The sequence below is a fragment of the Triticum dicoccoides genome, chromosome 1B (assembly GCF_002162155.2).
Source record: "Triticum dicoccoides isolate Atlit2015 ecotype Zavitan chromosome 1B, WEW_v2.0, whole genome shotgun sequence".
Lineage (NCBI taxonomy): Eukaryota > Viridiplantae > Streptophyta > Magnoliopsida > Poales > Poaceae > Triticum > Triticum dicoccoides.
The window spans coordinates 331,331,219-331,342,076 of record NC_041381.1 but is presented as its reverse complement, the minus strand read 5'-3'; positions in this window follow the sequence as shown (position 1 = coordinate 331,342,076).

Below are 10,858 nucleotides of genomic sequence, written 5' to 3'. Positions count from 1 at the left end.
GATACGGTGGCCAATAGGTTCGGGGGGTATATAAAGATTTTTTATTTTGGGAAACAAGCAAACGGAAGAAAAATGGAGTCCGGAAGGTACCCGAGGTGGGCAACCCACCTGGGCGCGCCTGGCTTGTGCCCACTAGGGTGACTTTCCCGGTAGTTTCTTATTTTCCAAAACTGACGGAAAATATTTTTGCAGATTTTTCGGAGTCCATTTACTTACCGTATCACGTACCTCCTCTTTTTCACGATTCTAGAGTGTTCCGGAAGGTCTCTTTTATGTGTTCTTCCGGTGTCATAGTTTGGATAATATTACTTTCAACATTAATGCGCAAACTTGAGATATAGTGTTCTATTCATTGCCCGGTAGTGCCCTCGGCATTATTTATTTTGATAGCTCCAGATCGATAAACTTCCTCGATAACATAGGGTCCTTCCCATTTGGAGAGTAGTTTTCCTGCAAAGAATCTAAAACAAGAGTTGCACAAAAGAACATATTCTCCGACTTTGAACTCACGCTTTTGGATTCGTTTATCATGCCATCTTTTAACTTTTTCTTTAAATAACTTGCATTTTCATAAGCTTGGATTCTCCATTCATCTAATGAGCTAATATCAAATAACCTCTTTTCTCTGGCAAGTTTGAAATCATAGTTGAGTTCTTTGATTGCCCAATATGCTTTATGTTCTAACTCAAGAGGTAAATGACAAGCTTTTCCATAAACCATTTTATAAGGAGACATACACATAGGATTTTTATATGCTGTTCTATAAGCCCAAAGTGCATCATCTAATTTCTTAGACTAATTCTTCCGGGACCTATTGACAGTCTTTTGCAAAATTAATTTATTTCTCTATTGCTAAGTTCAACTTGACCACTAGACTGAGGATGATAGGGTGATGCAATTCTATGGTTAACATGTAACGCCCAATATGCGACCCTATGCTAGAGGAACTCGAAGGTCCCACCAAGGATAGAAGCGCATATTGAAGTCGCTTTTGCAAGGTGGATATCATTACATCGTACCATTACATAGTAGCTGGGGATACATACAAAAGACATGGAATGCCACAAGAATACAACAATACATCATACATAAGAACAACATCCGACTACGGATGCAACACAAATAGAAACTCAAGCAATATCCACCCTGCTAGCCCAGGCTGCCGATCCGGAACCTATCCCCTGATCGAAGAAGAAGCAGAATAAGAACTCCAAAACAACTAAACATCGCTCTCAAGTCATGATCATTGCATAACCTGCACCTGCAACTGTTGTTGTAGTAATCAGTGAGCCACGAGGACTCAACAATCCCATTACCATGGGTATCAAGACTAGCAAAGTTTAAGTATGGAAATGGATAAGTGGTGAGGTTGCAGCAAGCGACTAAGCAATGTATGGTGGCTAACTTATGAGTACAAGAATAAGATGAGAAACTACGCAAATGGTCGCAAACTAGTAATGATCAATAAGTGATCCCGAACTACTTACGAGTCAAACATAACCCCACCGTGTTCTCTTCCCGAACCTCGTCGAAAAGAGACCATCACGGTTACGCACGTGGTTGGCATATTTTCATTCGAATCTAGTGTCAAGTTCTCTACAACCGGATATTAAAAACTCCTATCTGCCACATAACTGCGGGCACGGCTCTTGAAAGTTTAAAACCTTGCAGGGGTGTCCCAACTTAGCCCATGACAAGCTCACGATCCGCGGAGACAATCCTCCATCACGGGACATCTGATCAAACTCGGGATCCCGGTGCACAAGACATTTCGACAATGGTAAAACAAGTCCAGCAAGACCTCTCGGTGTGCCGACACCCTGATAGTAGCCGCGCGTATCTCGTCTCAGGCCACAACTGGATGAACACTACGTATGGCAACCAAATACCCCGGGTGAAGGGGGCGGCACGGCAAGTGGCTCTGTTTTGGACCAACACTCATGCGGAGCACTGGCCCGGGTTGTAAATTAAGTCATCGGGGTCCGGAAAGTCCCGATGCAAGTTTTATTTGTTATTAGGCAAATGGTAAAACCAATGTTGGGCCTTGCTGGAAGAGTTTTATTCAAATCGAACTATCAAGAGGGGCCCATAAACCCTCATCGTGTTAGGGACGCAAAATCAAGGAACCGGTATGACGGAAACTAAGGCGGCAAGAGTGGAACAAAACAACAAGCATAAGGCCAAGCCTTCCACCCTTTACTAAGTATATAGATGCATTAATTAAATAAGAGATATTGTGATATCCCATGATATCCATGTCCCAACATGGAACAACCTGCACCTGCACCTGCAACTAGCAATGCTATAAGAGGGGCTGAGCAAAGCGTTAACATAGCCAAACAATGGTTTGCTGGGATGGTAAAAAAGGTTAGAGGCTGTTTCATGGCATATTGGGAGGCTTGATAAACAAGTGGTGGGTAACGTGACATAGCGATAGCATCGAGACAACTAGCATAGCAAAGATAGTAGTGAGATCCAAGGTGACGGTCATCTTGCCTGAAATCCCGCTAGGAAGAAGATCAAGTCCATGAAGAAGATGAACGGGCGTAGACGAACCAAGCGTACACAAACGAATCCTCATGATCACAACGAAACAAGAACTATCGAGAAGTAGCACAACTGGAAAGAAGCAAACAACATCGTAAACACACAAGCATAACACGACATGATGCACAACCAAGTATGATGCAGGACAATGCTATATGATGCTACTCATGGCAAGAGATGATGCATACAAGAACTCCACATCAAAGCAAGTTTATATGAGGCCGGACTCAACACATAACACTTCCGGAAACTCCCCATAAGAAAATTTAGAATTTTGTACTGTTCTGAAACGAAACATTATATTAAAGTTGTTAAATATCAATTTAGAGTGCGCCATGAAGATCTACGCGTCTTTCTAGTCAAGTTACATATAATGTTCATTTAATTCGGAGCTACGACCTAGAAGATATGAGCAAAACAAGTTAAACATGGCATTGATGCAAATGCAAGCAAAACACCATCACATACACTCCAAAACAAGGATGCAACAAGGTAATATGAAACTACATGCAAATCTAAGCAAGTTTCATATAGATCATGATCAAAACGGAGCAACGGTTCAACACATACACACGAAACAAGTTTAATGCACACTCTGCCCCAAACAGCAACTAAGCACTTTGCAATCAAGGACACAACATGCTACATGAAACATATGAGCACAAACTTGATATGCACTCAAAGTACATATTACATCCTTAAAATATCATTTAGGTTCAGGTTCATAGGCATCAAGATTAAACCAATATGATCAATGCAAAAAGCAACTTTATAACACATATTAGGACTTGGTGAAAACAGGGCATACATGTGAGCAGAAATAACATGTTGACATGTTGGAGGCATGAAACAATGATGCTACAGTGCATGATCATAGCAACCAAAAGCATGACATCATAGGCATCAAGACAAGATTTGTTTGCTCACATCTCTGCAAAACTCGATCAAGATTGCTGACACAATCATCAAAAGACTTTCCATAAACAGAAAAGTCATCCATGAAGACCTTGACAATCTTTCACAAAAGTCAGAAAATATACTAGTCATATATCTTTGAAAGGTAGCAGGTGCATTACATAAACCAAAAGGCATACGTCTATAAGCATAAGTTCCAAAGGGACAAGTAAAAGTGGTCTTTTCTTGATCAAGTTGAGAAACAGGTATTTGTGAAAAACTAGAATATCCATCGAGGAAGCAAAAATGTGTGTGCTTAGATAATCTTTCTAGCATTTTATCAATAAAAGGCAAAGGGTAATGATCTTTTCTAGTAGCTTTGTTTAATTTTCTAAAATCAATTACCATTCTATAGCCTGTAACAATTCTTTGTGGAATAAGTTCATTCTTATCATTAGGATCAACAGTAATTCCTCCTTTCTTAGGGACACAATGAACATGACTTACCCATCTACTATCAGCTATATGATAGATTATACCTGCTTCCAGAAGTTTTAATATTTCCGTTCTTACCACTTCTTTCATTTTTGGATTCAACCGACGTTGGTGATCAACAACGGGTTTAGCATCAGGTTCCATATTAATCTTGTGCTGACATAGAGTGGGACTAATGCCCTTTAAATCATCAAGAGTATATCCAATAGCAGCTCGGTGCTTCCTTAGAACTTTCAATAATCTTACTTCTTCATTATCTGAAAGGTTAGCACTAATAATAACAGGATATATTTTCTTCTCATCAAGATAAGCATATTTCAAAGTGTCTGGCAATTGTTTTAATTCAAACACAGGATCACCTTTAGGTGGAGGAGGACCTCCTAGAGTTTCAATAGGTAAATTGTGTTTAAGCAGAGGACGTTGTTCAAAGAAAATCTTATCTATTTCATTTCTTTCATGCATATGTAAATCATTTTCATGGTCTAGCAGATATTGTTCCAGTGGATCAGTAGGAGGCACAACAATATAAGCAAGACCAATTATTTCATCCTTACTAGGCAATTATTTTTATGAGGTTTTCTACTAAACTTGGAAAAATTAAACTCATGAGACTCATCACCAAAGCTAACACTGGCAGTTTGTTTCTCACAATCAATTTTAGCATTAACGGTGTTCAAGAAAGGTCTACCAAATATAATGGGACAAAAGTCATCTTGTGGGGAACCAAGAACAAGAAAATCAGTAGGGTATTTTATTTTCCCACACAAGACTTCAACATCTCTAACAATCCCAATTGGTGAAAGTGGTGTCTCTATTAGCAAATTTAATAATAACATCTATGTCTTCTATCTCTGCTGGTGCTATGTCATTCATAATTTCTTGATATAAGGTATAGGGAATAGCACTCACGCTAGCACCTAGGTCATATAAACCATGATAACAATGATCTCCTGTTTTAAGTGAGACAACGGGCATGCCAACAACATGTCTATGTTTATCCATTTTAGCAGGTTTGGCAATTCTAGCAGTTTCATCACAGAAATAAATAACATGCCCATCTATATTTTCTTCCAGGAGATCCTTAACCATAGCAACACGAGGTTCTACTTTGATTTGTTCATCAGGTTTAGGTGTTCTAATATAACTTCCGTTGACCACAGTTGAAACTTTAGCATGTTCCTTTATCCTAACAGGGAAAGGTGGGTTCTCAATATAAGCAGTAGGAACAACTGGATCAACATTATAAATAATACTTTCCTCTTTAGCTAGTACCGGTTCTTTAGTTTCTTCTTTAATAGGTGGGTGATATTTAAACTACTTCTCTTTAGGGAGATCAACATGAGCAGCAAATGATTCACAAAAGGAGGCTACTATCTCATATTCAAGTCCATATTTAGTGCTAAACTTTTGAAAAGCATCGGTATTCATAAAAGATTTAACACAATCAAACTTAAGATTAATACCTGACTCTTTACCTTCATCGAGTTCCCAATCTTCAGAGTTGCATTTAATTCTTTCTAAGAGATCCCACCGGAATTCAATAGTCTTCTTCATAAAAGAACCAACACAAGAAGTATCAAGCATGGATCGACCATCATGAGAAAGCCGAGCATAAAAATTCTGGATAATAATTTCTCTTGAGAGCTCATGATTGGGGCATGAATATAACATTGACTTAAGCCTCCCCCAAGCTATAGCGGTACTTTCTCCTTCACGAGGCCAAAAATTATATATGTAATTCCGATCACGATGAACTAGATGCATAGGACAATTTTTTTTGGTGAAACTCCGATTTCAATCAATACCAATTCCAAGATCCAATATCATTGCATAGCCTATACCATGCCAATGCTTTTCCCTTCAAAGATAAAGGGAAATCCTTCTTATTAACTTCATATCTGGGTAAACCTGCAAGCTTAAACAATCCACAAATTTCTTCCACATATATAAAATGCATATCAGGATGTTCGGTTCCATCTCCTACATAAGGATTAGCTAGAAGTTATTCTATCATACCCGAAGGAATGTCATATTCAATATTTTCAGTAGGTGCAGTAGGTTGAGGGGTAACTAATTGTGGTTACGGTCGAGGTGAAGATACCTCGAACAAACCCCTCAAAGGATTGTTTTCCATAGTAACAAGTGACAATAAATTTCAGCACATAGTAATAATTTTTCCTTTCCAAGAGCGCTTCACTCCCCGGTAACGGCGCCAGAAAATAGCCTTGATGGCCCACAAGTACATGGGATCAATTGTAGCCTCTTCGATAAGTAAGAGTGTCAAATCCAACGAGGAGCGAAAGGACATGAAAAGTGGTTTTCAGCAAGGTAATGTCTGCAAGTGCTGAAATTGTAAGTAACAGAGTAGTTTGATAGCAAGATAAAACGAGCAAGTAACGGTAATAGTAATAAAAGTGCAGGAAGGTAGCCCAATCCTTTGAGGAAAAGGACAGGCCAAAACGGTCTCTTATAATAAGCAAAGCGTTCTTGAGGGTACACGGAATTTCATCTACTCACTTTCATCATGTTGATTCGATTCGTGTTCGCTACTTTGATAATTTGATGTGTGGGTGGACCGGGGCTTACGTGCTTTTATTACTTGAACAAACCTCCTACTTATGATTAACCCCCTCGCAAGCATCCACAACTACGAGAAAAGTATTAAGAATAAATTCTAACCATATCATTAAACTTTTGGATCCAATCGATCCCTTACGGAATAGCGCATAAACACTTCTATCACTCTCGCAACCCATCATCTAATTACTACTCCGCAATGCATTCCCTTAGGCCCAAATTGAAGGAAATATGCCCTAGAGGCAATAAAAAAGTTTTTTTTTGTATTTCCTTAATTCATGATAAATGTTTATTATTCATGCTAGAATTGTATTAACCGGAAACTTGATACATGTGTGGATACATAGACAAAACATGTGTCCCTAGTAAGCCTCTACTAGACTAGCTCGTTAATCAAAGATGGTTAAGTTTCCTAGCCATAGACATGTGTTGTCATTTGATGAACGGGATCACATCATTAGGAGAATGATGTGATGGACAAGACCCATCCGTTAGCTTACCATATTGATCGTTTAGTTTTATTGCTACTTTTTTCTTCATGACTTATACATGTTCCTCTGACTATGAGATTATGCAACTCCCGAATATCAGAGGAACACCTTGTGTGCTATCAAACGTCACAACATAACTGGGTGATTATAAAGATGCTCTACATGTGTCTATGAAGGTGTTTGTTGAGTTGGCATAAATCGAGATTAGGATTTGTCACTCTGAGTTTTGGAGATGTATCTCTGGGCCCTCTCGGTAATGCACATCACTATAAGCCTTGCAATCAATGTGACTAATGAGTTAGTTGCGGGATGATGCATTAGGGAATGAGTAAAGAGACTTGTCGGTAACGAGTTTGAACTAGGTATGATGATACCGACGATCGAATCTCGTGCAAGTAACATACCGATGATAAAGGGAACAACGTGTGTTGTTATGCGGTTCGACCGATAAAGATCTTCGTAGAATATGTAGGAGCCAATATGAGCATCCAGGTTCCACTATTGGTTATTGACCAGAGATATGTCTCGGTCATGGCTACATAGTTCTCGAACCCGTAGGGTCCGCACGCTTAATGTTCGATGATGATTTACATTATGAGTTATGTGATTTGATGACCGAAGTTTTTTTCCGGAGTCCCGGATGAGATCACGGACATGACGAGGAGTCTCGAAATGTTCGAGAGGTAAAGATCGATATATTGGAAGGTTATATTCGTACACCGGAATGGTTCCGAGGTGTTTCAGGTATTTTCCAGAGTACCGGGAAGTTACCGAACCCCTCGGGTGTCACAGCCCCAGATCAGCCCTTGTTTGTTTTTGCTTTAGCATCCATGCAACATGTTTAAATTTTATGAAATTTGAAATGGGGATGACCAAGCCCTAGCACCAAAACATTGCAAATAGGTTCAACTTCAAAATATTTTCAAAGAACCCAAATTGGTTTGCAAAAATGTTCATGATTACTGGAAAAGGGTGAAAACCATATCCAAAGATGATGGATATTTTTCCAAGACATTTTTGGATTTTTGATTAAACCATATTGTATTTGAATTGGGGCATTTAAATACTGTTAATATTTTTAAATGCTCCAACAATTCTGAAAATAGTTGAGGGCCTCTGTAATAATTCAGTTAATGTCCACAATTATTCTCAGGATTTATAAAAAATGATTTAGTGTCTAAAACTAAATCAAAACAAACTACAGAAAATAGAAATAGAAAAGAGGAAATAAAAGAAAGGGAGAGAAGGCCACCAGGCCACCTACCTAACTTACCTGGCGCCCACTTACCTGGCCCAGCACGGCCCAGCCCATCTCCACTCCCCCTGTCGTCTTCCTCCTCGCCAGAAGGACCGAGGTGTGGCGCGCGCCCGAGAGGCCTCGGCCACCTCCTGCTTCCCCTGGCCACCTCCTGCTTCCTCCTCATCGCCCTGGAACGCCCCGGACGACGCCACGCAGCCCCGACCGCTCTCTCACTCTCCCTCGAGCTCTTCGCCCTCCTCTGTTCTCTCTCTCGCACGCACCCACCGAACCCACCCGCCGCCGCCGTTCGTTGCCGCTGCGGCCACAGCCAGTGCCTCGCCCCGCCGATGCTCTCAGAGGCGCCGCCGCCACCTACTCTCCCTCCTCTCCGAGCTACACGAGCCAGGACGGCCCCAAGACGACGTTTGCGGCCTTCTTCTCCGACCACGGCCGCCGGATGCCGCCGTCCGATTCGCCGTCACCAAGCCATCCCCGAGCCCACTAGTCTGCTCTGCGAGTTCACCGTGAGCACCGGAATCTTTCCCCTCTCTCCCCTGCCCCGTTTGCACCGCGTAGCTATCAATCCGCCGGAGCCGCGAGCTTACCACCGCCGGCGATGTCGCCGCCGCCGCGCTAGTCACTGGAGCTCGTGTCCGAGCACTCCATCGTGCTCAGCACGCTCCCAGTAGCACATATCACCCCACCACCGTCCTCCCCGTGCACCCCAACGCAATCCCGAGCACGCCCGAGCTTCGGCCGCCGCTGCCGAGCTCGAGGCCATCGTCTCCGGCCGCCCTAGCTGCTGCTTGCTGAAACGGGCGCGGGTGAGCTCCAGCTCTCCGTAGCCGCTCTCCTCCGTCCATTTGGACGCCGGAGGAGCGAGCCCGAGCCCTCCGCCACGTCTGTTGCCACCGGCGACGAACCGCCGGCGGGTTAGGCCCTGTTGACCAGGGGTTTGACCTCCCCTGGGTCGATGACAGGTGGGCCTGGCCCCTGCTAACTTTTGGTTAGTTAATAACTAATTTCAGTTAAGCCACTGACTCACTGACATGCGGGCCCCGCCCGGCTAACCAAGTTAGTTAGGGTTAATTTTAATTAGGTTAGTTAGTCCAGACACTGACACGCAGGGCCCACAGGTCAGTTTGACCTGGACGGCGCCCGTTGACCTGCTGACGTCACTATGAGGTCATGCTGACGCAATAAACCCCTTTTCTGGATTTAAATAATTCTTAAATGATTTAATAATTCCAGAAAATGCCTAAAACTTCTAAAATTCATAGTAATTCAACCGTAACTCCAAATTAAATAAATTATATATGAAAAATTATCAGAAAAATGCAAGGAATCCATCTGTACCATTTTCATGCATGTTTGAGCAATGTTTGTCCTCTGTTTTGGACAAAACAAATAAAGGGCATTTAAATAATCATATATGGAGTTGGAATTTGAATCATGTATTCAAACCAACTTCATTTAAATCATAGCTAGGTGCATTAGCCCAAAACACATTCATATTGCCATGTCATAGCATGCATCATATTGTGCATTGCATTGATTGTGTTCTCCCTTGTTTGCCGGTATTTGTCCCCTCTCGATAGACGTGATACCGATGATGTGATCGTTGACACTGATGAAGACTCAATGCTATCTTCAGAAGTGCCAGGCAAGCAAAACCCCCTTGTTCATTCCGATAAAATCCCACTCTCTCGCTCCTGCTCTCTTTTAATGCATTAGGACAACAACGATTCATCTGTTACTTGCTGCGGTAGCTGAACCCCTTTATCCTTTGCATGACCTGTCATTGCCACAGTAAATAGATGAAACCCACTAGCATGAGTAGGAGTTGTTTGAGCCCTGTTGTGCCTACTCATTCATGCTTGTTTGTCATGCCTGCTACTGCTTAGAGTTGAGTCAGGTCTGATTCATCGGGGATGAATCAGAGGTGTGTGAACATGTCCTACTGTGTGTGAGCTAAGTGTGTGAATACGATTTGGTAAAGGTAGCGGTGAGAGGCCATGTAGGAGTACATGGTGGGTTGTCTCATTGCAGCCGTCCTCAGGAACTGAGTTCTGTGTTTGTGATCCATGATTCAGCTACTACCACGCATTGGGCCCGAAACCAATGGACCCTCTCGGCTTCTTGATCACCCTTGTCCTCTGTCCAGGAGTTGCAAGTAGTTTTTGGTGTTTGTAGTATGCTGGAGGCCGTACGCAGCGCTGACCGTAGGGGTGGGCTGTGATGCGGTAGGCACGTGGCACGGTGTACCAGGCGCCCGTTTGGTGTCTCGGGAACCCTGTTCACATCGTTTGGGGCTGTGAGCGAAACTCCGGCCGGATCTCCTCATGGATGGAACCCGAATAGGCGATAAACCTGGACTAGAGACTCGAGTGTTTAGGTAGGCCGTGGCCGACACCCACGTTGGGCTTCCGCTTGAAGGTTGCCGAGTACATGTCGTGTAAACGGCGGTAAGTGGTGAGAGCGTGTGTGAAGAAGTACACCCCTGCAGGGTTAACATCACCTATTCGAATAGCCGTGTCCGCGGAAAAGGACTTCTGGGTTGCTTATATCAGTTCATAGACAAGTGAAAGTGGATACTCTAAAATACGCAAGATAA